A 27,546-nucleotide genomic window follows, 5' to 3' on the forward strand; every position below is an offset into this window, starting at 1 on the left:
ACAGGGCCTTCGTGTCCTGTCTAATGCAGCGATGGGTAGCATGGGGAGACAAAGGGGAAATCTCGACCACGGAGGCCCGAAAGGAACCGGACGCATAGAAAGACAGTGCCGCGGTGACCTTGACCTCGACCGACACTAATGTCCTGATGGCAGGCTGCATATGTGGCCTGATGAGCTCACATATTCCATTGATCACCACCTTGTGGAAGTACAGTCTCCGAAGGCAAGTGTGGTCGGACACGTCGAGGTTAGACCTCTTTTCCCTGTATGTGCGGGGTGTGTATGGTCTGGCCCTCCCCCTCATTCTTGCATGTCTTAAATTGGGGACATAATGATGTACATCACACATTGAGCACTCTGCAGCATCTGCGTATTGAGGCTGAGAAATGGCTGGCCGCATTGCAATGAAAGTATAATAGCGATTGATCAGAAGCAATAATTTCCTCACTAAAATACACCTACATTAAACCCCTAATAGTCTGGAGTCTGAAAATATGTCTGTTGAGATGGCCACTTCACCTGAGAAGAACTCCAGAGTCAATCCAAACTCTCCCGAAGTTGAAGCAGCCTTTTGAATGAAGCGACCTGTGATTTACAAAATGGCGCCCACACCTCTGTGATTCGTTCAGAACAGTTCCACTTTGTCTGAGCGGTGTTTTGGGTGAGCGATATTGTCGACGAGATGTTGCGAGGTGGTGAAAGTGACACTGGGCGATCTCCTGGGCATTAGTTTCGGCAAATGTGATCTTTACGACAAAAAAAGTGTCCGGTCGGTATTATTGAATCTCGGCGCTAATTCTGTGCGGAAACTAATGCTGGGCGATATTATGAGTATTGATTTCACCCATTCTGATGATTCCGCCCAAAAAAAGTGGGCGGTCAACATTATTTTTTCCCGGCGTTACACACATGGGGAAAGTAATGCTCGGCGGTAGTGTCCGAAAAATGGATGTCAGTTTCCATTTTGTGGCCAAATGGGCGATATCTGAGTGTTATATGTCATTTCAGCATTAAAATGGATGTTAAGAGGGCGTTATGCATGCAAAAAAAGTGCAAAATCTAACCCATGGATTAATCAAGGACTGTCAGCATGGATTTGTCAAGGGAAGGTCGTGTCTGACTAACTTGATTGAATTTTTCGAGGAAGTAACCAGGAGGGTCGATGAAGGCAGTGCATATCATGTAGTGTATATGGATTTTAGCAAAGCTTTTGATAAGGTCCCACATGGCAGACTGGTCATGAAAGTAATAGCCCATGGGATCCAGGGCAAAGTGGCAAGTTGGATCCAAAATTGGCTCGGAGGCGGAAGCAAAGGGTAATGGTTGATGGGTGTTTTTGTGGCTGGAAGGCTGTATCCAGTGGGGTTCCGCAGGGCTCAGTGCTGGGTCCCTTGCTTTTTTGTGGTATATATCAGTGACTTGGACTTGAATGTTAGGGGTATGATTAAGAAGTTTGCAGGTGAACTAAAATAGGCTGTGTGGTTGATAATGAAGAAGAAAGCTGCAGACTGCAGAAAGATATCAATGTACTGGTCAGGTGGGCAGAACAGTGGCAAATGGAATTCAATCTGGATAAGTGTGACATAATGCATTTAGGGAGGTCTAACAAGGCAGGAGAATATACATTAAATGGGTGACACTGAAAAGTGTAGAGGAACAAAGGGACCTTGGAGTGCAGGTCCACAGATCCCTGAAGGTAGCAGGCCAGGTAGATAAAGTTGTTAAAAAGGCATATGGAATACTTGCCTTTATAAGTTGATACATGATATATAAGAGCAAGGAGGTTATGCTTGAACTGTATAAAACACTGGTTAGGCTATGTGTAGTTCTTGTCATCACATTACAGGAAAGATATGATAGCACTGGAAAGGGTGCAGAGGAGATTTACAAGAATGTTGCCTGGACTGGAGAATTTTGGCTATGAGGAAAGATTGGAGATGTTGGGTCTGTTTTCTTTAAAACAGAGGAGGCTAAGGGGAGACCTGATTGAGGTGTATAAAGTTATGAGGGGCCTGGAAGGACCTGTTTCCCTTGACAGGGGGGTCAACAACCAGGGGGCATAGATTTAAGTAATTGGGGGGAAGTTTAGAGGAGATATGAGGGGAAATTTCTTCACCCAGAGGGTGATGGGAGTCTGGAGCTCACTGCCTGAAAGGGTGGTAGAGGCAGAAACTCTCACCACATTTAAAAGATACTTGGATGTGCACTTGAGGTGACGTAACCTACAGGGCTACGGAGCAAGAGCTGGAAAGTGGGATTAGGCCGGATAGCGCTGACACAATGGGCCGAAATGGCCTCCTTCAAAGCTGCAAATTTCTATGATTTCTATGATTCTAATACCCTGGGAGGGTAAAGCCCTCCTCTCTCTGGCCAAATTTTGCAAACTTTCTCTCTGCCTCCGCTACATCTAATGTATATGTTGGAGGACATGGTCCAGTGCCAATACAGCCCCCATTAACTTATGGAAATGTTTGCACTTTGAAATCTCACCTAAATGAAATTGAATAATTTTTCGGAGGCAGAAGATTAATTATAGTGAAAAACGCTGAAATCGCTCATATTGACAAGGCAGCATTCTTTGGCGACTAAAAATAAACCAGATGTTGAAGCTTTTAAATACCGTTCCTCCAGCGGCCATCCGACTTCATACCACCTCCTCTTCCTGCCGTTGTTAACGGCGGGTGCTCAGGCAGGAGTCGGGAGGGAATTTCTGATCTGGGGCGGTAACGGAGTGCTGCGCAGCGGATGACATCATGATCACTGGGGCGCTAGGGACCGAGACGGTAAGTCTTAGCGCCAGCTCAAAGCTGCCAGCGATGTTCGTGGGCGTTGTCCAATTTACCGATCACAAATGCATTTATGCCCCGTTATTGCTCACCCCCAGAGGCACTAACGGGAGGCACAAAGGAGGCCAAATTCTCCCCCATTGAGCTTTATGCAGGTTGCAAGTGTTTGAAACAAACTCTCTATCCAGTGTCTCCTCAGTGGAACAACCTCTCTCACCATTGACAGATCGCTTCTGTCATCTCAAGTTTACCCGCCATCTATTATATCAGAATGGGTACAGTTTATGCTGTTTCACCTTGGTCCTCAGAATCCCAACATGATCAGTCCCAACAGCAGCAGCACCAGGCACACCAGTATCACCAACAACAACACCAATCTTCTTTGCAATCAACTGATTCTGCATAGAACAGAAGGCATCAGCACCTGACCGCATTGCTGCCCGAGGATGCCAGGGATGGCCTCACCATGGCCAGATTTACTTCCCTTGATGCTGTATACCCTGGCTGCCACATGATGCGGCCAGGTTGGCACCACCCCACACCAGCACCATAAAGCATCCCTACAATGTCCAAGCCATTCCTTTCACACTCATCACCATTGCGGGGGTTACTCTTATGTCTCACCATTCACTGAAACTCACTAACCCACTTCCAAGGGTGCACATAAATCTGTGCAAGAATGAAAAGTGTTGAAAATAAAGATTTCAGTGTTTGACAACACATTAACAGAAACTTTACATGAACATTGGCTAAAACACCCAAGTGCCTACCCTTGTGTGTTGTTCGTTGGTATGATTGGACTAGGATGAAGGTGTGTGTGAAGGGTGACTAGTGAGATGGGGATGTGATAATGTAGATAAAGAGGGATGGGCAGAGGTGCAAGGTAAGTTGGGGTGAGTAAGGAGGTGCAGGGATAGATTAGGGAAGGCAGAGTGATGGGGATGTGATGAGTGGCACAGCAAGATGAGATTGAGTGTGGCTTTGCAGTAACGTTTCGTTATCTACTGAGATCATTGAAAGTTTTGCGCAATTGCAGCCTGGTCCTCCTAATGACATCCCTGCTTGTACCTTCTTGTGCAATGTGCAACCAGGCTGCATTGGTGTCCTGGGGAAGTCTCTTTTGTCCATTGGAAGGGAAGAGAATCACCCTCATGCTGTGACTCCCTCCATAAGCATCTGGAGGGAATCATGGGAGAGCCTGGGTGCAGCCGTACACAGCTCTGTGCAATGCTTGTCAGTGTTTGCAGCAGCTCAATGCTGTATAACACTGACAGCACAACTGTCAAAATTAATTTGTGCATGCTGCCTTTAAGGAAACCAGCTGATGACGTGTCATGAAATGACATCATTAGACCCGCTTTCTTCAATTGGCCGGCAAATGCGTTAGGCGAGCTTAACAAGCCCAATGAGGGTAAACTAATTTTGGACAGTGGGCTGGAGCCAGCAGCAAGGCTGGGACCTGCCACCAATGTCACCCACCATGACCCCACCGAGGTTGGTAAAATCCAGCCCTTGGTCTCTCAGCAGCCACTATTCAATCGATGTCAATCTCAATAACTAGGATACATAATGAAGGCATCATGAGAACTTCCTGGATCTCTCCATTTACTTGCATTATGAATTTTCTGTGTTAAGGCCCTGAATGTTGGTTGAGTGGAAGCCCTTTCTGCCTATGCAGGCAATCAGGCATTGTATTTTCTATTTATTCATTCACGGGATATAGGCGTTGCTGGCAAGGCCAGCATTTATTGTCCATCTCTAATTGCCCTTGAGAAGGTGGTGGTGAGCCACTTTCTTTAACCACTGCAGTCAGTGTGCTGAAGGTACTTGTTATGTATGTAAACCTATAATTACCATGTCTAACCATCAGAGGGCTTATCCCCTGGAGTCCCAGGCGATCCCACAATCCCTTGGGAGCACCTGTATATAAGGAGGCCTCACAGGCTGGAGAGGCACTCTGAGATCGGTAATAAAGGATTATGGTCACACTTACTTTGAGCTTGCAGTATCTAGTCTGACTCCTTAGACATAACAACTAGCGATGAGATACAGATGATGAATCCCAACGCAAGAATGCAGAGAACTGTGGTCATCCTGGAGAAATTTCCGGAGGGAGATGATTGAGAAACCTTCATGGAGCGACTTAACCAATACTTGGTGGCCAATGAGCTGGAAGGAGAAGCGAACGCTGCCAAACGAAGGGCGATCCTCCTCACCATTTGCGGGGCACCAACATATGGCCTCATGAAAAACCTGCTCGCTCCAGCAAAACCCACATATGATGAGTTGTGCACATTGGTCCGGGAGCATCTAAACCCGAAGGAAAGTGTTCCGATGGGGAGGTATCGGTTTTACACATACAAGAGGTCTGAAGGCCAGGAAGTGGCGAGCTACGTCGCCAACCTAAGGCGCCTTGCAGGACATTGCGAATTTGAAGGACATTTGGAGCATATGCTCAGGGACTTCTTTGTACTTGGCATTGGCCATAAAGTAATACTTGACAAACTTTTGACTGTAGAGACTCCAACCTTGAATAAAGCCATAGCGATAGCCGAGGTGTTTACCGCCACCAGTGACAATACCAAACAAATTTCCCAGCACACTAGTGCTGCTGCAAGTACTGTGAACAAAGTAACGTTGTTTTCGAATCAAAATGTACAGGGCAGGGCTTACACGCCTGTAGCTACACGTCCGCAGATGACTCAGAGTCCGCCATCAAGGGCGGTGAATACAAGGCAATTAACACCTTGTTGGCGCTGCAGGGTTGATCATCGATTCCATTCATGCCGCTTCAAAGGATACGTTTAAAATTCTGACTGGTTTAGACAGGTTAGATGCAGGAAGAATGTTCCCAATTTTGGGGAAGTCCAGAACCAGGGGTGACAGTCTAAGGATAAGGGTAAGCCATTTAGGACCGAGATGAGGAGAAACTTCTTCACCCAGAGAGTGATGAACCTGTGGAGTTCTCTACCACAGAAAGTTGTTGAGGCCAATTCACTAAATATATTCAAAAAGGAGTTAGATGTAGTCCTTACTACTAGGGGGATCAAGGGGTATGGCGAGAAAGCAGGAATGAGGTTCTGAAGTTGCATGTTCAGCCATGAACTCATTGAATGGCGGTGCAGGCTCGAAGGGCTGAATGGCCGACTCCTGCACCTATTTTCTATGTTTCGATGTTTCTATGTTTGCAAGGGCTGCAGAACAATGGGACACCTCCAACGTATGTGCAGGCGAGCTGCAAACCCTGCTAATCCTGCAAACCACCATGTTGCAGAGGAGGACAGATCCACGGTGGATCATGATGAACCAGAGCATCAGACCGAGGAGGCAGAGGTATATGGGGTGCACACATTTACCACAAAGTGTCCCCCATTAATGCTGAAGGTTGAATTAAATGGACTCCCAGTGTCCATGGAGCTGGACACGGGCGCAAGCCAGTCCATAATGAGTAAGAAGACTTTCGATAAGTTGTGGTGCAACAAGGCTTCAAGGCCAGTCCTGACTCCCATTCATACCAAATTAGAACGTACACAAAGGAACTGATTCCTGTAATTGGCAGTGCTACCGTAAAGGTCTCCTACGATGGAGCGGTGCACGATTTACCACTCTGGGTGGTACCGGGCGATGGCCCCACGTTGTTCGGCAGGAGCTGACTGGGATAGATACCCTGGAACTGGGACAACATCCGAGCGCTTTCGTCCGTTAATGACACCTCATGTGCCCAGGCCCTAAGCAAGTTCCCCTTGCTGTTCGAACCAGGAATCGGGAAGTTCCAAGGAGCAAAAGTGCAGATCCATTTGATGCCGGGGGCGCGATCCATTTGATTCCGGGGGCACGACCCATCCATCACAAGGCAAGAGCATACCTTACATGATGAGAGAGAGGGTGGAGATCGAGCTGGACGGGCTGCAACGAGAGGGCATCATTTCGCCGATCAAATTCAATGTATGGGCCAGTCCGATTGTTTCAGTCCTCAAGGGAGACGGCACCGTCAGAATCTGTGGTGATTACAAAGTAACTATCAATCGTTTCTCACTGCAGGATCAATACCCAGTACCAAAGGCAGACGACCTATTTGCGACGCTGGCGGGAGGAAAAACATTCACGAAGCTGGACTTGACCTCAGCCTACATGACGCAGGACTTGGAGGAATCTTTGAAAGGCCTCACCTGCATCAACAAGCATAAAGGTCTTTTCATTTTTAACAGATGCCCATTTGGGATTCGATCGGCCGCGGCGATATTCCAGAGGAACATGGAAAGCTTGCTGAAGTCAGTCCCATACATCGTGGTTTTCCAGGACGACATCTTGGTTACAGGTCGGGACACCGTCGAGCACCTGCAGAACCTGGAGGAGGTTCTTAGTTGGCTTAATCATGTGGGGCTCAGACTAAAACGCTCGAAGTGCGTTTTCCTGGCACCTGAAGTAGAGTTCCTGGGGAGAAGAATCGTGGCGGACGGTATTAGGCCCACCGATTTGAAAACGGAGGCAATCAAAAATGCACCAAGACCACAGAACGTGACGGAGCTGCGGTCGTTTCTCGGACTCCTGAACTATTTTGGTAACTTCTTACCAGGTCTTATCACATTGTTAGAACCTCTGCACTCTTTACTGCTTAAAGGAGATGAATGGGTATGGAGTAAAAGCCAAGAAAATGCCTTTGAGAAAGCTAGGAAACTGTTATGTTCAAACAAATTGTTTGTGTTGTATGATCCATGTAAACGTTTGGTACTAGCATGTGATGCGTCGTCATATGGGATCGGATGTGTATTGCAACAAGCTAATGAATTTGGGAAATTGCAACCAGTTGCTTATGCATCCAGAAGTCTGTCTAAGGCCGAGAGGGCCTACAGTATGATCGAAAAATAAGCATTAGCGTGTGTTTATGGGGTAAAGAAAATGCATCAATATCTGTTCGGGCTCAAATTTGAATTGGAAACCAACCATAAACCGCTTATATCCCTCTTTTCTGAAAATAAAGGGATAAATACGAATGCATCGGCCTGCATCCAGAGATGAGCGCTCACGTTGTCCGCATACAACTACGCCATCCGCCACAGGCCAGGCACAGAAAACTGTGCCGATGCTCTCAGTAGGCTACCATTGCCCACCACTGGGGTTATGGGAGCATTTGAGAGTGAGCAATCACCTCTTACCGCCCGACAGTTTAGAACCTGGATGAGCCAGGACCCCTTACTGTCCTTAGTAAAAAAAACTGTGTGCTCCATGGGAGTTGGTCTAATGTCCCATTAGAGATACAGGAAGAAATAAAGCCATACCAGCGGCGCAAAGATGAAATGTCTATACAGGCAGACTGTCTCTTATGGGGTAATCGGGTAGTTGTGCGAAAAAAGGACAGGGACACTTTCATTAGTGATCTCCACAGTACCCACCCAGGCATTGTAATGATGAAAACAATAGCCAGATCCCACGTGTGGTGGCCCGATATCAATGCAGACTTAGAGTCCTGTGTGCACAAATGTAATACATGTTCCCAGTTAAGCAATGCACTCAGGGAGGCGCCACTAAGTTTATGGTCTTGGCCCTCCAAACCGTGGTCTAGGGTTCATGTCGACTATGCAGGCCCATTCTTGGGAAAAATGTTTTTAGATGGTTGTAGATGCGTACTCCAAGTGGATTGAATGTGTGATAATGTCGGCAAGCAAGTCCGCTGACACCATTGAAAGCCTATGGGCCATGTTTGCCACGCACGGCCTGCCTGATGTCCTTGTAAGTGACAATGGGCCGTGCTTTACCAATGCCGAATTCAAGGAATTCATGATCCGCAATGGGGTCAAACATGTCACATCTGCCCCATTTAAACCAGCGTCCAACTGTCAGGTAGAACGAGCAGTTCAAACAATCTAGCAGAGCTTGAAAAGCGTGACTGAAAGCTCACTGCAGACTTGCTTATCCCGAGTCCTGCTTAGTTACCGCACAAGACCCCACTCGCTCACCGGGATCCCTCCCGCTGAACTGCTCGTGAAAAGGGCACTTAAGATAAGGCTCTCGTTAGTCCACCCTGATCTACATGAACAGGTAGAGAGCAGGCGGCTTCAACAGAATACATATCATGATTGCGCAAATGTGTCACACGAAATTGAAGTAAATGATCCTGTATTTGTGTTGAGCTATGGACAAGGTCCCAAGTGGATTGCTGGCACTGTTTTGGCCAAAGAGGGGAGTAGGATGTTTGGGGTCAAACTCGCAAATGGACTCACCTGCAGAAAACACTTGAACCAAACCAAACTCAGATTTATGGACCATCCAGAACAACCACAATAGACTCTCCCTTTTTCGACCCTCCAACACACACACAAGTGGCAACCGACCCAGCGGTTGACCACGAAGCAGAACCCATCACCCGCAGCAGCCCAGCAAGACTCACCACCCCTAGCAGTTCAGCAAGGCCAGCTGCACAGCAGCCCAGCGAAGGCACAACAAACGACTCACCAAACCAGCATTTGCACCGAGATGATCAGCCAGGGAAAGGAAGGCCCCAGATTGACTCACATTGTAAATAGTTACACTATGGACTTTGGGGGGGTGGGGGGAGTGTTGTTATGTATGTAAATCTGTAATTACCATGTCTAACCACCAGAGGGCTTATCCCCTGTCGTCCTAAGGGATCCCACAATCCCTTGGGAGCACCTGTATATAAGGAGGCCTCACAGGCTGGAGGGGGACTCTGAGATCTGTAATAATGGACTACAGTCACACTTACTTTGAGCTTGCAGTAGCTAGTCTGACTTCTTATCCAAGACATAACAGTATTCCCAAGTACTGTTAGGTAGGGAGTTCAAGGATTTTAATCCCACAACGATGAAGGAACGGCGATAGATTTCCAAGTCAGGATAGTGTGTGACTTGGAGGAGAACTTGGAGATGATGTTGTTCCCATGCGTCTCCTGCCTTTGTCATTCTAGGTGGTGGAGGTCGTGGGTTTGGGAGATGCTGTCGAAGAAGCCTTGGCAGTTGCTGCAGTACATCTTGTAGGTGATACACACTGCAGCCATGCTGCGCCGGTGGTGAAGGGAGTGAATGCTTAAGGTGGTGGATGGCGTGCCACTTGTTGGCCGTGAATATTATTTGCCACTTAAGTTGGATGTTGCCCAGGTCTTGCTGCATACAGGCACGAACTGCTTTATTATCTAAGGAATTATGAATAGAACTAAACACTGTGCAATCATTCGAAAACATCCCCACATTTGACCTTATGATGATGGGAAGATCATTGATGAAGCTGCTGAGGATGGTTGGGCCTAGGACATTGCCCTGAGGAACTCCTGCAGCGATGTCCTGGGGCTGAGATGATTGGCCTCCAACAACCACAACCATCTGCCTTTGTGCTAGGTATGACTCCAGCTGGTGGAGGGGTTTAACCCTGATTCCCATTGACTTCAGTTTCACTAAGGCTCCTTGATGCCGCACGTGGTCAAATGCTGCCTTGATGTTAAGGGCAGTCACTCTCACCTCACCTCTGGAATTCAGCTCTTGTCCATGTTTGGACCACGGCTGTAATGAGGTCTGGCACTGAATGGTCCAGGTGGAACCGAAACTGAGTATCGGTGAGCAGGTTATTGGTGAGTAAGTGTCGCTTGATAGCACTGTCAACAACACCTTCCATCACTTTGCTTACGATTGAGAGTAGGCTGATGGGGCAGTAATTGGCCGCATTGGAATTGTCCTACTTTTTGTGGGGCAGGACATACCTGGGTAATTTTCCATTTGTCAGGTGTTGTGGCTGTACTTGAACAGTTAATGTCAGCTGTACTGATGATTACAAACATCCTGGACTTTTGGCAACGCTGCTATCCAGCGAAAGTTCAGTGGTCTGTCCAGCTAATGCTTATTTTCTGCAAGGAAGGGATGACAGTGTTGCCCCATGCATTTCAAAGCATTTGTCACTTCCTTTATTTGTCTATGAACTGCAGACTGACTGATCTCACAGATATCCCTTGCGATCACAAAATGCAGTGAAAAATATCAGCTATAAGAAGAGCCTGTGCCAAATAAGAGTTCTGCCAAATTCAAAACACATCCAGATATTTTTAATATTCATTCATGAAATGACTCTGGGTTGGGACAGAATCTACATTCTTTAAAAATAAGGAGTGGATACATACAGCAGACCCTCCATTGCATCACCAGCTATCCTGATATCCAGAGAAGGAGTGAGACTCAAATCAGTTGGCCTAACATGGGGAAAATGGTCAAGGTTGTGTTAAGAGAATGCTATGACTGCTGACAGGACCATGGCTATGTGATCTGTGGAATGCAAGCAGTCAGGGCTGAGCACTCTAAATTGTGTATGTTAGATTGATATCTGACACTTTTCACTCAATTACCTTCAGGGGTTCAGGAAATGTTTGACATGATTGTATCTTCCTGGAAATTCACCATTTCACCTATTCACCTCCCAGAGATCAAATAAATTGAAGAGAGTCTATGAGTGCAAATTGTACTGTTGAAACAGACGGATGAATAATATTATAGACATCTGATGGAGGGTGCAAAATTATAAAATCTTCATGTTATAGTAGAAAGCCAAAAGCTTTCAAGGATACAGTGTCATGGTTCAACGATACAGGGGCAACACAATTAGAAGAACAAATCTCTGTTACACACATTTTAGCAACAGCAGTTTTACTACAATGAGAACTTGCATTCATATAGTGCTTTTAACATTGTACCATGTCCCAAAGCATTTCACAGAAGTGAAATGCGAAATGATCAATGGTGGGAGAATAGCAGGAGTAAAGACTGATGGCAGAATCAAAGAGGTAGGTTTTGAGAAGGTTTTTAAAAGAGGGTAGATGGGTTTAAGTGTGTTTCAGAGTGTGAGTCCAAGACACAAAAGGCTCTGCAACTGAAAGTAGAACAGGGCGAATAGAAAGGGAACGCAAAGAAAGCCAGAATCAGAAGAGCAGAGGATGTTCGCTGGCATCTAGGGCTGGAGGAGGTTGCGGAGTTAGGGAGGGGCAAGGTTGTGGGGGAATTTATAAACAAGGACGTGCATTTTTTATTCAATTTCATTTTGAATTTAGGATTCAGCTCAAAACCTACCTCTTTGATTCTGCCATCAGTCTTTACTCCTGCTATTCTCCCACCATTGATCATTTCGCTTTCACTTCTGTGAAATGCTTTGGGACATGGTACAATGTTAAAAGCACTATATGAATGCAAGTCATGCTGAATTTTTCACAAAATTATTAAAGCTAAACTGTCTTAAGAACTTTCTATTAACAAAAAGAGCTTTTTTTTAACTAAATTTCCTTCCTTACCTCAGCCTAAGATTTTTTTTAAATGATGAAAACAAAATATATACTAGCAATTATAACAAAGCATTAGCATAAATAAAGCTGTACAAGACCATTTGAAAGGATAGACTCTTAATTCATGGTAAAAAAAAATCTATTTCTATTGTTCATGGAAAAACTGCAGAAAATAATCCCCAAAGCACCAATAAACACCTTGTAATCCAATGTAACCAATGGACCTATTTTTAAATTTCATAATGCATTTCCCAAAACATCAGTAAAAATCCCAGCCTCCCAGATAATAAAAATTGAATTTGACTTATTCTGTCACAATAGAACAGTAGCCCTTTATGTGATAACGTGATAGAACAATAATTTACATTGTACACAATAGGAATCATTTTATGAGTTTGTGCTCCCAGTGCAAAACCTCACCCATGTGAAAAACATATTGTGAATTTGAGTACACTTGGAGCATGAACTCATTAAATTACCCCTGATATATGGTGTATAAACCAGAGAATAGCTGGCTATAAACACTGACAAAATAATAGATTATACGACAGCTGTATCAGCATTTTGCAAGTACAGAATAACATCTCTGTCTGTTATAATGGTTTAACATGACCTTTTTATGATCTTTCTTGCGTGAAGGCGATATGTTCTTGAATTAATGCAGGTGAAGGTCAGAAAAACTGAACTGATTCAATGAGGGCAAAGCAGCAGTTTCCTTGTTTTAGAAGATCTGCATTATTCATGTTTTTTCTGCATAAAGTTTACTATTTCGCACCACAAATGCTATCAAAAGCATTCTGATCAATCGCATGAGGCTTATACTTCAGTTGCATGGGAAGAATATCTGGCATTTTCAATTCAACGTGATAAGGATGATTGCTTGTTTTCAGATGAGTCTTCATGCAGACAGTTGTTCATTTCTACTGTGGTTTAAATTCCATTTAACTCAGATTAAACATCAGTCCATACGCGAGACCTGCAAAAGCATTTTGAAGTGATTTATATCTTCACATTGATTGTTTGCAAGGAAAAAAAAGGTACAACTGAGATCTATACAGAATCTTAATCCTCAACTGCAGTGTATATCTGTGGCAGCCCTCCTCTGCCTCTCAGCCAAAATTGTATCCTTAAATCTGTATCTATCACGACCTGCATTTATTCAAATTCTTGAGTGAAAAGCTTTATACCATGGGAAAATGTGAAGTGAATTTGAATTTGAATTGTTTCTCTTCATTGCTAGTTTACATAGAATCTGACAATTTAATTGAAGGTTATCATCTATAATATTATTACAGTGAATATGTTTATATGTGAGAAAAACATTTTAAATGTGATTTACTTTTACAGAAGTTAATCTTTGGTTAGCTGTGTTTTTTTTTATTCATTCGTGGGATCTGGGCGTTGCTGGCAAGGCCAGCATTAATTGCTCATCCCTAATTGCCCTGGTAGGCCATTTCAGAGGGCAGTTAAGAATCAACCACATTGCTGTGGGTCTGAAGTCACATATAGGTCAGACCAGGTAAGGACGGAAGATTTCCTTTCCTGAAGGACATTAGTGAACCAAGTAGGTTTTTAACAACAATCCAGTAGTTACATGGTTACCATTACTTTTACTAGGGGGCCGAAATTCATCACTCACCGCCCGCTGCCGCCGACATTGCTCTCCTTGATCCACCCAGTGCCACTTTCGAGGTGGTCTGGAGCGGGCGGGAGGAGAAAGCCACCGGACGTCAACAGACGGCCAAGTGGCGCAACTGACCTCCCGCCCGCCGAGCTCCCAGATTCCTGCCGGCAGGAGTCGGCGGGAGTCGACACCAGAACGGAGGTGGTCCGTTGGCTGTACGCTAGTCTGTCCCCGACAGTAAGTAGGAAGAACCTGAAAAAAAGGTTAGTGAACATTTAAAAACAAATTTTCAACAGCGACTTACCTGCATGGGGTCCCCTGAAGGTCTTCCGATAGTTTTAAAATTTTTTATTGGTGATTTTTTTTTCTCAGCACTTCGTCCCTCCGTGGGCCCGACTCCATCCTCGGCGGCACTTGGGCGGCAAGCGACTCTGCTGCCGAGAATGAGACCTCCCACCCGCTGCCGCCCAGATTGGCGGCGTACGTCGTCCATTTGCTGCTCGCCGATCTTCAAGAGACCTCGGCCACGAATATCCCGGCCAAAGTACCGTCCGGTACGTCGGCGGCTATCGGTGGAAATTTGGGTGGCACTTGGATGGGCGGAGACCTTGATGAAAATCGGCCCCTAGATTATTTTGTATTTCAGATTTATTTAACAGAATTTAAATTCTCCAGGATTGGTGGGATTTGAATTTTTGTCTCTGGATTATTAACCCAGGCTTCTGGATTACTGGTCCAGTAACATTATGCTACTGTTGGCATGGAGAGTTTTAAAGATTTGTATCCTTTAAATTCTATTTAGAAACTGCTTTCCAGTTCCTTTCTGAATTTCTGGTTAATTATATAGGAAAGGTTTATCACCCACTAACATGTAGATGATATTTTCATCCTCAGCAACTCCAGGGCATAGCTTTATATATAAAGAAAGCATATTGTGAATTCCTGTGTGTGTGTGTGTCCTTCCCTAATTTCCATCCATTAAAAATAGGCTTCCAGCATGGCTTTGGATTAAACCACCAGATGGCCTAATGGGGTATGCTGATGGGCAGGTTAAATTTAAAGGATTGCGCCCACTTAAAGTTAAGTGGCTGCATATGGGACCAAAAAGATTCAAAATGAATGTAAAATATTTGTCACCCTTTGCTAAGTATGCTTGTGTATGTATGAGTGTGTGTGTGGTGGGGGGAGGGGGTGGGAGGGGGTGAGAAAGCAGTGCTCAGCATAACAACTGTCCCTCTATTTATTGGCTGGAAAAATGAACATGCTGTATTCGGCAGGTCTGAGCAGAACTGCCCTGTTTGCTTCTGCTGGCAGCCTCCTTGGAGTGCAATAGTACACCTTGCTTATTTGGAGCCTGGCTCCATGGGCTGTAGAGTGCATGGCTGCCAACTTGATTCTCTACACTCTTGGGAACCCTGCCACCCAGAAAATGGTTTGTGCCCTGTTGAGTCAAAGCTTCTATTCCACAGGGAGAGCAACGAAGATGTTATCCCTTGCAGACAAAACCTTTGTCACTTACTTAGACAGCTGACTGACTGATTTTGTGCACATCATTGGTGGTTGGAAGGATCTGACAGCACAAACGTTTAATACAGTCGTGACCTTCATGCCCACGAGAAGAGCCACCCCTGTGATACAAGGTGGTGCAGGTTTGCATCGAGGAGATGGCAGAGCAATAGAGCAGCCTTCTTTGTGAAGCCGTCGCACTGAAGATATGTCTCCTCTGACATGCCCATGAAGGATTGCTTGAATCAGTAAAAGATAAGGGCAGGTGCAGATATAACTCTGGAGGTAGTGTTACACCTAACTTTCTTGTACCCCAAGAATTGTTCTTCTTCCTCCAAATCTAAGTGTGTCATTGGAGTCCCCAAGGAATTTCTATGTTGCCAACTTTGGTTTCTGTAAGTAAATTATCAACTGGAAGCAAAATGTTAAATGAATAGGCTAATGGTGGCATTAAAATAATGCCAATTAGCAAATACATTATAAGGAGAATGAGCACTTTAAAAACTCACCTGGAGCAGAGGAGGCCACAGTCCTGGGGGTCGGCAGCAGTAGAATATTTTGGGTTGAAAGTAGTGGAGCTATGGGAGAGGAGATAGGAAGTCGAGGGGAAGATGGAAAGGGAATGGAGGAGGAGGTGGAGAGGGATAAAGAGAGCAGGGGAAGAAAGAATAGATATGTGAGATTGGAGGTGGAGAAATGGGAATATTGGAGGGACGAGGCGGTGGGGCGGTGCTGGGGAGATGATAGAGTAAGAAACTAATTTTCTTGGGTTATCTACTGATCCTCTGCTGTAACTTTGTCAGAAGAGTCACATTTTTCAATCATTCTTGATTGACTCAAAGTAAATCAACAGCAGATGGAAACAGAACTGAAGAGGTAGGGAGCATACAAATCAAAATTGAAAAACCATTAAATCTATATCGAGCCTGTAATGTATCTTAGGTACCATCAACTAAACTAGCAGGATACTGTGTGATTGAATGTTTTTTGTTTGTTGTCAAAACAACACTGCAGTCTTCAAAGAGACACACCAGTTTAACCTTACATTCACAGAATGTCCTCAGGTGAATATTTGAACTGACTAACTGTAAAACGTGTATACAAACTTTTCAGTTTAATCAACCAATGTTATGAATGTTACGTGCAATTTCCAACCTCTACATAAAGGTTTTTACTTTACTGTTAATTTCTATTTTCTGTTGTCATACACATCCAATTAATCACTTTAGACAAACAATAGAGAGACCTATTTTTAAAGCACTGAGCATTAAAGTACTTTATATAATTTTGCATCGGTAAGCAAGTGCACTTACTGCTCAGCCATTAACACAATATGTTCTGGTACACAGCATCTGAACTGGACATGTAATCACTGGATAGTACATAAATCAGAATTAAATTAAAGGGTAGTCAAAGCAAGGATGTAGCAGCTCCGCTGGGCAGGCCACATAGTCCACATGCCAGACACGAGACTCCCAAAGCAAGCGCTCTACTCGGAACTTGTCCACGGAAAACGAGCCAAACGTGGGCAGCGGAAACGTTACAAGGACATCCTCAAAGCCTCCCTGATAAAGTGCGACATCCACACTGACACCTGGGAGTCCCTGGCCAAAGACCGCCCTAAGTGGAGGAAGTGCATCCAGGAGGGCGCTGAGCACTGAGTCTCAACGCCGAGAGCATGCAGAAATCAAGCGCAGGCAGCGGAAGGAGCGTGCGACAAACCAGACTCCCCGTCCACCCTTTCCTTCAACCACTGTCTGTCCCACCTGTGTCAGAGACTGTGGTTCTCAAATTGGACTGCACAGCCACCTAAGAAATCATAGAAACATAGAAACATAGAAAATAGGTGCAGGAGTAGGCCATTCGGCCCTTTGAGCCTACACCGCCATTCAATGAGTTCATGGCTAAACATGCAACTTCAGTACCCCATTCCTGTTTTCTCGTCATACCCCTTGATCCCCCTAGTAGCAAGGAATATATCTAACTCCTTTTTGAATATATTTAGTGAATTGGCCTCAACAACTTTCTGTGGTAGAGAATTCCACAGGTTCACCACTCTCTGGGTGAAGAAGTTTCTCTTCATCTCGGTCCTAAATGGCTTACCCCTTATACTTAGACTGTGACCCCAGTTTCTGGTCTTCTCCAACATCGGGAACATTCTTCCTGCAGCTAACCTTTCGAAACCCGTCAGAATTTTAAACGTTTCTATGAGATCCCCTCTCATTCTTCTGAACTCCAGTGAATACAAGCCCAGTTGATCCAGTCTTTCTTGATATGTCAGTCCCGCCATTCCGGGAATCAGTCTGGTGAACCTTCGCTGCACTCCCTCAATAACAAGAATGCCCTTCCTCAAGTTAGGAGACCAAAACTGTACACAATACTCCAGGTGTGGCCTCACCAAGGCCCTGTACAACTGTAGTAACACCTCCCTGCCCCTGTACTCAAATCCCCTCGCTATGAAGGCCAACATGCCATTTGCTTTCTTAACTGTCTGCTGTACCTGCATGCCAACCTTCAATGACTGATGTACCATGACACCCAGGTCTCGTTGCACCTCCCCTTTTCCTAATCTGTCACCATTCAGATAATAATCTGTCTCTCTGTTTTTACCACCAAAGTGGATAACCTCACATTTATCCACATTATACTTCATCTGCCATGCATTTGCCCACTCACCTAACCTATCCAAGTCACTCTGCAGCCTCATAGCATCCTCCTCGCAGCTCACACTGCTGCCCAACTTAGTGTCATCCACAAATTTGGAGATACTACATTTAATCCCCTCGTCTAAATCATTAATGTACAATGTAAACAGCTGGTGCCCCAGCACGGAACCTTGCGGTACCCAACTAGTCACTGCCTGCCATTCTGAAAAGTACCCATTTACTCCTACTCTTTGCTTCCTGTCTGCCAACCAGTTCTCAATCCACGTCAGCACACTACCCCCAATCCCATGTGCTTTAACTTTGCACATTAATCTCTTGTCGAAAGCCTTCTAAAAGTCCAAATACACCACCAACTGGTTCCCCCTTGTCCACTCTACTGGAAACATCCTCAAAAAATTCCAGAAGATTTGTCAAGCATGATTTCCCTTTCACAAATCCATGCTGACTTGGACCTATTATGTCACCTCTTTCCAAATGCGCTACGATGACATCCTTAATAATTGATTCCATCATTTTACCCACTACCGATGTCAGGCTGACCGGTGTATAATTCCCTGTTTTCTCTTTCCCTCCTTTTTTAAAAAGTGGGGTTACATTGGCTACCCTCCACGCCATAGGAACTGATCCAGAGTCTATGGAATGTTGGAAAATGACTGTCAATGCATCCGCTATTTCCAAGGCCACCTCCTTAAGTATTCTGGGATGCAGAGCATCAGGTCCTGGGGATTTATCGGCCTTCAATCCCATCAATTTCCCCAACACAATTTCCCAACTAATAAGGATTTCCCTCAGTTCCTTCTTCTTACTAGATCCTCTGACCCCTTTTATATCCGGAAGGTTGTTTTTTGTGTCCTCCTTAGTGAATACCGAGCTCATGCTGAGTGGAAGCAAGCCTTCCTCGATTCCGAGGGAATGCCTATGATGATGGATGATGGGGCAGAGTAGGGACCAAGTAGGGGATCTTCTTGTGGAGGCAGAGGGCATGACTGAGGTACTAAATGACTACTTTGCATCAGTCTTCACTAGAGAAGAGGATGCTGCCAATGTAGCAGCAAAGGAGGAGGTAGTAGCAATATTTGATAGGATAAAAACAGATAAAGAGGAGCACTTGAAAAGTTGGCAGTCCTCAAAGTAGGAATTCACCCGGTCTGGATGGGAAGCATATGAGGTTACTGAAGGAAGTAAGGGTTGAAATTGCAGCGGCTCTGGTCACAATCTTCCAATCCTTTGTAGACATGGGGGTAATGCCAGCGCAGTAGAGGATTGCAAATGTTACACCCCTGTTTAACAGATTGAAAAGCTGGCTGGCTGTCAGGTGGGTAGACCTTTGGCACCAGGCCACAGCCGGGCAGTGGAGAGGAGGGAGGGCGGGATCGGAGGCCTCGGGAGTAGATCGGAAGGGTTGGTGGTGGAGGAGATCGGAGGAGTCAAGGGAAGGGGGATTGGAAGGGGCGGGTGGGGAGATCAGTCATGTGGTTGTCCGACTGCAGGGGCTGGGTGAAGCAGGTAAACTGGGTCCAGCAGCTGAGTGGAAAGGCATTTACCTCCTGGATCCAGCAGTCCTCACCTCCCTTTAGCCGATGGGTTTTGCGAGGCCCGGAAAATCCAGCGAGCTAAGGTTACATTTAAAATGGTGGTTAATTCTGAGGCACGCAGCCTCATTATAATATTTAAATGACCAACCCACCTAATGCGAACAGGTTACCTGCCCACCCCCTTCCCGCCTCCATTCAAACCAAAAATGGGCGGGTTGGAGGTGGGTTTCATATTTTGTACATTTTTACATGCCACCCAACCCAAACCCATCCGTTTTGGGGGGTTAAAATTCCCCCCAATAATCTGGAGCAAAGTTGATTGGCATTTGGAAAAGTATGGGCTAATATGATTACATCATCATCATCATAGGCAGTCCCTCGACACGAGGATGACTTGCTTCCACGCCAAAATAAAGAATGAGTTCACAGGTGTTTCGAATGAAGAATCCGAACTACATCCTCAAGGGTGGAAGTTGCCTGTGCGTGGATTTTTTTAACGTGGGGTGGCCGTTGCACACCAGCCACCACACGGGCTTGACAGAGCTAGGTCTTGGTCTAGTGGCAAGGGTTAACCAAGACGACTGGAGACCTGCTCTGCTGCACGGACCTAGTGCGCACACATATCGCAGTGTGGGCTGGCCCGTGCTGTCCCTGGCCCCAAACTCACGCCTCCCCTGGGCCCCGATCACATCCCTCGACAATCTCTCACAGCTCCTTCGCCCCTCTCGCCGCTTCTGCTGTACCTGCCCACGCTCCAATCAACGACATGGACCTTGATGACGTCACTCTTCGCTGCCGTCGCCCTCCTACACCAGCTCGCGCTGTACCTTGAAGTGGCACGCCTCCACGTGGCACATGGCTGCCGCTCGCCGCTCCTTTTATGGCCCCGACCTGCCGCTGATGGTTTCTCGCTGATCCTCAACTGCTGATCCAAAAATCCTGATGATAGAGTTGCACTGAAAGCAAAAGAGCCCAATTACCCCTCTGGCTTACTCGCTGATTCTCCCGATGAGGCGTATCTTCTGGGTCCGTACCAAACTGTGGTATTCAAATCCAGTCTCAAGATCAGCCTGCCAGTCGAAGTAGCAAGGCTCTCTTGGCTCGTAGATGGTGGTTCCTTTTCTCCATCCCAGATGGAGTGCTCGGTCCTTGTGCATGGCAAGCAGAGCAGAAGAGGGGAGAGAGCGAGATGGCTTCCATAGGATTACATAGGATATACGACACAGAAACAGGCCATTCGGCCCAACCAGTCCATGCCGGCGTTTATGCTCCATTCGAGCCTCCTGCCGACTTTCCTCATCCAAATAATAAATGAAAGTCAACATAGATTTGTTAAAGATAAATTGTGTTCTTTGATGAAGTAACAGAAAGGGTTGATAAGAATAGTGCAATTGATGTTGTGTATATGGACTTTCAAAAAGCTTTTGATAAAGTGCCATATAATAGATTTGTTAGCAAAAATTAAAGCCATGCTATTAAAGGGACAGTGATAGTGTGGAGACAAAATTGGTTAAGGGACAGAAAACAGAGAGCAGTGGTGAATAGTTGTTTTTCAGATGGGACAGAAGTATATAGTGATATTCCTCATTGAGACTACTGCTCTTTTTGAGATATATATTAATGACCTGCACTTTGGTTTGGCATACAGGCCATAATTTCAAAATCTGCAGATGACACGAAACCTGGAAATGTAGTAAACAATTAAGTGGATAGTAATAGACACCAGGAGGACATAGACAGATTGGTGAACTAGACAAACACATGGCAGTTGAAATTTAATGCAGTGAAGTGTGAAGTGATAAATTTTGATAGGTTGAATGAGGAAAGCCAATATAAACTAAATGATACAATTTTAAAGGGTGTGCAGGAACAAGAGACCTGGGGGTATATATACACAAATCTTTGATGTTGGCAGGACAAGTTGAGAAGGCTGTTAAAACATAGCATATGGGATCCTTGACTTTATTAATAGAGGAATAGAGCACAAAAGCAAAGAAGTTCTGCTAAACCTTTATAAAACACTTGTTAGGCCTCAACTGGAGTATTGTGTTCAATTCTGATTATCACACTTTATAAGAAGGTCAAGGCCCTAGAGGCGGTGCAGAAGAGATTTACTAAAATGATACCAGGGATGAGAGAATTCAATTATGTGGGGAGACTGGAGAAGCTGAGATTGTTCTCCTTAGAGCAGAGAAAATTAAGAGGAGATTTAATAGAGGTGTTCAAAATCATGAATAGATTTTTAAAGAGTAAATTGGGTAATTTAAAGGAGAAGTTACTTCCAGTGGCAGAAGGGTCAATAACTAGAGGACACAGACTTAAGGTGATTGCCAAAAGAACCAGAGGTGACATGAGGAAAGATTTATTTATACAGCGAGTTTTTGTGATCTGGAATGCACAGCCTGATAGGATGGTGGAAGAAGATTCAATAGTAACTTTCAAAAGTGAATTGGATAAATACGTGAAGGGGACAAATTGCAACGCTATGGGGAGGAGTAGGGGCATGGGACTAGTTGGACAGCTCTTTCAAAGAGCCGGCACCGGCATAGGCCGCATGACATCCTTCTGTGCTGTATCATTCTATGGGCCCGAATTTGGTGAACTTACCGCTGGCTGCCACCGTGTTTTCTCGGCGGTCTCCTGGTTTTTCAGCACTCTCCCCTCCGAGTGAGTTTGGTCAGGTCCTCACGCCGGCGGGGGCAGAAGACTGCGGTCCTCTGCTCCAGCAACAGAAGAGATCGCCGCGTGGACACAGGTCATACCTGAACGATTAGTATGAAGACCAGCAAGAAAAGGTTAGTGAACTGGTTTTCTTCATTTCTTTTGCAGCAATTTTGTTGGAGCGGGTCCTCTGAAGGATTTGTAATAGTTTTTTTATAATTTGTTGAACATTTTTTTTCCCTTTCACCCCTCCCTGGGCCCGATTCTATCCTCGGCATTACTTTGCCGAGGATCTCATTTACCGCCCAGAATCCGACCTACTGCCTGCTGCTGCCCAGATTCGGTGTGTGAAGCTCATTTTTTCCGCCGAGCGTTTTTTTTCTATTTTTCCGCCAAACCTCCGCCCAAAGTACCGTCAGGATCTTAGTGGTCCTTTCGACGGAACATGGGCGGAATTTAGGTTTGACCAAACTCAGGCCCTATGATTCTACGATTCTAAGCAACTAAATAACAACAATATATTACCTTATATATCACCTTTAACATAATGAAATGTTCCAAGCTACTTCACAAAGTAATGGTCAGACCAACGGGAATGAAAAATCGGTAATGACTGCTATAAGTAGCTGCACAACAACTAGACCTAATTAGAAAATGCAATTAGTGTTCAAGAGAAGCAGGAAGGTCAGATTCACAGAGGAGATCACAACCAGGGAGTCTATTGAATTTGGATCTGGAATTCATCCCCTTACGCAACGCTAGAAAAGAGGTTTTGCAGGAGATGGCAGTGGTTGAATCCAAGCACATAATGTTTGAGGTATACAAATACTTCAGCGTGAAAAGCATGGATAGACGGTCATGTTCAACTGCCAGCCAAGGACCTTCTCCAGTTGATTGTACCCAATACTTCAAGGAACACAGCAGCAGCATAAGATTGTTGCTCTCTCTTGAACTGTTTTGCAATACTCTTGAGAAAATGAATGAACGTGCAGGACTCCTATAGAACACTGCATCCATCACCTCTTAAATGCAGATATAGATGGTGTCCTTTCTGATGCCTGATAAATCATCTCTTGGTGCCTGTGAAGAACCAGCAACAAAAAAGCTATATTTGTTGTCACTTTCAGAGCCCCAGGCAAAGCAGTTGGAACCATTGATCCATTTCTAGCATGGCACATAACTCAGCTAATACATCCTTTAGAAAGCCTGAAACTCCATAAATATTCCTCTTCCCAAAAGAAAGAAGATAGCATGCAAGCTATTTACAGCCTCTCCCTGGTTTAATGGTCTGGATTTTGCGGTGGGTAATGATGGCAAACTGTCAGTATGCGCCATCATTATCCCTCTGAAGCTGACCAGAATTTACCTCATGCTCATCTAAATGCAGAAATCCTGAAGTTGTGGTCAGACATTCACTGCTCCAACATAGGCAGTGCTGTGGATTCCGTTCCCTACCCCATAGTCGACAATCAATGTAGTCAGTGAAATCAGTGAAACTGACAAAAACCTGGGCTTTATGCGCTAATATTGCTGTTAAATACTCCATTCAATGCTAAGCCTGTTGGAATAGATGTAACTGGGGTTTTAACAGTGCATTGACTGCCCTGAAAAAATAATGTTTATATTTGTGAAGTGTTAAATTTCTCCATTATGAAAAAAATTACAATTTTTAAAAAACTTTAAAAAAATGTAAGTTTGCTCATGATATTTCAGCTTCTACCTTATCCCCATGTGAAAGTCCCAATCTTTATTTTGCTCTCAGTAGCATTTTTAATCATCATCATCATAGGCAGTCCCTCAAAACGAGGATGACTTCCTTCCACGCCAAAAAAGGATGAGTTCACAGGTGTTTCAATGAAGGACCTAATATTCCATGTCCAGAACTACATCCTGAAGGGTGGAAGATGGCTGTGCGTGGATTTTTTTAACGTGCGGTGTACGGATAAATGCTGTTTTTCATTTCCTGGTTTGTTGTCTGTAAGAATTCTTCAATGTGATTGGCTACTTAGACAACTTGTTGATATCACTACAGCTCTTGGCTGGAAATTCCCATTACACGGCACAACAATCAATTGCATGTCGAGAAAATCAAACTTCTCGCCACAGGGATCGCGAGATCTCTGTCATCAGCTTTGATCCAGGTTAGCAGCAAATGCCTTAGCTTCGCTGCTGACTTACAGGCCCTACTCCTGCACCTATTTTCTATGTTTCTATAGGAATGGGGTACTGAAGTTGCATGTTCAGCCATGAACTCATTGAATGGCAGTGCAGGCTAGAAGGGCCGAATGGCCTACTCCTGCACCTATTTTCTATGTTTCTATCTTATCCTTGTTACTCACTTTCTGCACTCTAGCTTCTCTCTTTTAATCTGCACCTCCTCTGACAACAAACAATATTATTGATTGGCATAATTTAGGCTATTCAAACGCTGCATTTATGGTCACAAGGCAGTTTCTGCAGGCCTGCATCCCTTGCGGTCTGATTTATACATGTGGCGCATAGAGAAAGAAAGGAAAAAAAAGAAAGACTTGCATTTATATAGCGCATTTCAAGACCACCGGACGTCTCAAAGCCCTTTACAGCCAATGAAGTACTTTTGGAGTGTAGTCACTGTTGTAATGCAGCCAATTTGCACACAGCTAGCTCCCACAAACAGCAATGTGATAATGACCAGATAATCTGTTTTTGTTATGTTGATTGAGGCATAAATATTGACCAGGACACCAGGGATAACTCCCCTGCTCTTCTTCGAAATATTGCCATGGGATCTTTTACGTCCACCAAAGGACGACACCTCCGACAGTGCAGCACTCTCTCAGCACTGCACTGGAGTCTCAGCCTAGATTTATGTGCTCGGGTCCCTGGAGTGGGACTTGAACCCACAACCTTAAGTGCAAATGAGTTAGCATGCCGCAGGATTAGCAGTTAACTTTTTTTCAAGTTACGTATCAGAAAGATGCATAGAATACCACTGTACACTCCTGATCTTCTCTCAGATGTAAAAATACCATGCGAATAGATTTTGATCAGGAATTTCCTCGGATTTGCACTTGCTCCATTGCAATAACTTCACCTGAAGTGTGGTGAAAACCCCACCTGTGCATGTAAGCAGGGTTATCACTGCACTGCTGGGAAAGTTATGGCAATGGAGCGGAAACCGCTTTGAGGAAAATCCTGTGCTGTTTGTTTCAGACTAAACCACAATTCAAATTTATTGAAAGAAACAGATCATCAAGTAAACAATATTAAAGTGCTTAACTTTCAGTGGTATATTACGCCATTTTATGAAAATAAAATGGCAAAAGTGCTTCAAAGTCATTTTTTGGATTCCTTTAACTCAGACTTGGAGGGCTATAATGTGAGTACTGGCTCAATGGAGCACCATTCAATGCTGTGATGTGAAACTAACCAGTTGAAACAAGTGATGAAAGATAGTGATAAACATATCTGATCAAGGCAGCTTCTGACACCTCTGATCAAAAGCAGACTTTTCGCTATAGGCAAGTGTCTTTGAAGAAAACAAATTCTTTTTCAACAGGGCCGTAATTAATAGTATTTATTTCTATCATCCAGGTGCATTTAAATTGAAATAAAGTGGCTTCCTTCACCATCTAGGGAATTCTTTATTTTGCCTTGCATCTCATTACGACCCCTTTTGTAAAGCATAATTCTTCAGTAAGGAATTGCGTACCATCATACATCTACAGATATTTTCTTTTAACATATTCCTAGATATTCCACTGACTTACTGTTGACATGCGGAAATTCTAGCCTGTATTGCCACCTGACAGATAACATGCCACACCCGCTGTGCAAGTGCTGCATGTGTCTGAGCACAACTGAGCTGACCTCACCAGATAAAGTGAAGTCGCCCATTTTCATAATGTTGTGGAACTCTGGGTGTCTCTCTCAAAGTATCAGATGCTGCAATGTTAGGGCTATCAGCCAGTGAAGAGCTGCTGAGTGCTCACTGTGTGCCAGATGTGGCAGAGGAGTCACTGGGCATGGAGTGCATGGTGCAGGGTGGGGTGGGGGGGGGGGGGGGGGGGTGTCTAGGCAAGGGTGTCACAGGGCCTAGGGACGGCCTGAATTTCTATTTTAAAATTTCAATGGCGGTCTCCCTTCAGCTGTGCAGCTAGAGCATTGTTCAGGCACTGCGGCCACATTATGGAGCAGCCATCTCCTATGTATTAATGTTGGAGGCCTAAGAAGCTTATTTCACAACTCAACCCACAGGTTCTCATCTTTGCCATTCACCAGCCCAACTAGGTGCTCTGATGGTGCGCTGTCGACCTCAGGCCAATGCTTTGCTTTGGGCGGCAGGATCTCAATGCACTCAGTTCATTAGCAGCATTATCTGCCTCTTTATTCATTCAGAATAAACATTCAGAAAATACGTTCTAAATACAGTACGTGCTTAGATATTATTATTATGGTGTTAAGTCTTCACCCTAAGCAGTTAGGAAGCTTATTAATAAATAAGGGACCATTGGAAATGAACAAGTCATCTATGTTAGGAAAGTATTGACAAAAGTAAGGAATGTTGTATGTGTGCCAGTGTTACAATTTAGAGAATTGTACAAATTGGCCCATTATATTTCCCTGCCTTTTGTATTGGTTCATCCAAGGTTAGCTATGTGTTCAAATGTGTTAAGGTCTCCCACAGGGTATAATCAAATGACCTGATGTTAAATTAAATCCTATTCTCAACAAAATACACGTTACTTTTCTGATTCAGCAAATCAATATTTAGAATGGTGAGGTATGACATAAGTTACTAATCAAAGGGCAGAAAACTAAGGCTAAAATCAAGTTTATAATGGGAAGGTAACGGTGCCCAACAGCTCCACTGATCATTTTCTTTCATTTCAACTGTTGGTTTCTAATGTCAACCAAGCAAAACCTCATGTTGTGCAAATCGAAACAAAAATCAGACTGCATAGCAATGTCCTTCTCTGTAATTTTCAAAGGACATTAATGTTGTTTTAAATCCATAAAAACATGGGGTGCCAAGTTCAATTAATCTACAGTTCTGAGCTTGTCATCTGATTTAACATGTAGATAACAATTCCCATTGCAAGGAACTTTAATAGGTTTAATAGGTTTTAATTAGCCATTCATTTCCATTTTACTTATCAAAAAATATTTACATTTATATGTTAATACATGGGATTTAATTTACAAAAATACAATGCCACTTTGTCCACTTTCCTGAGCTACCTCCTCTGACTACATTGCCCCTTCTAGTTTACTATCATCTACAAATCTGAGTTCTTGGGGTAGTATTTCTACTTTGGGTGCACTCGGTGATTCCAGTGTAAATTGCCCCCAAAATTGTGTCCGTTTTGAAAAGTGTTTTTTTTTCCCCCAGAGCTTCCGCTCAAACTCATTTGAATATCGCTAAACACAAAATTTGCCATGAGCCAGCGCAATTGGACAGCGTTTTAAAACGTCATTTATAAAAAATTTAGTTTAAAAAAATATTCCTTGATAT

The sequence above is a fragment of the Pristiophorus japonicus genome, chromosome 1 (genome assembly GCF_044704955.1).
Source record: "Pristiophorus japonicus isolate sPriJap1 chromosome 1, sPriJap1.hap1, whole genome shotgun sequence".
Taxonomy (NCBI): Eukaryota; Metazoa; Chordata; class Chondrichthyes; family Pristiophoridae; genus Pristiophorus; species Pristiophorus japonicus.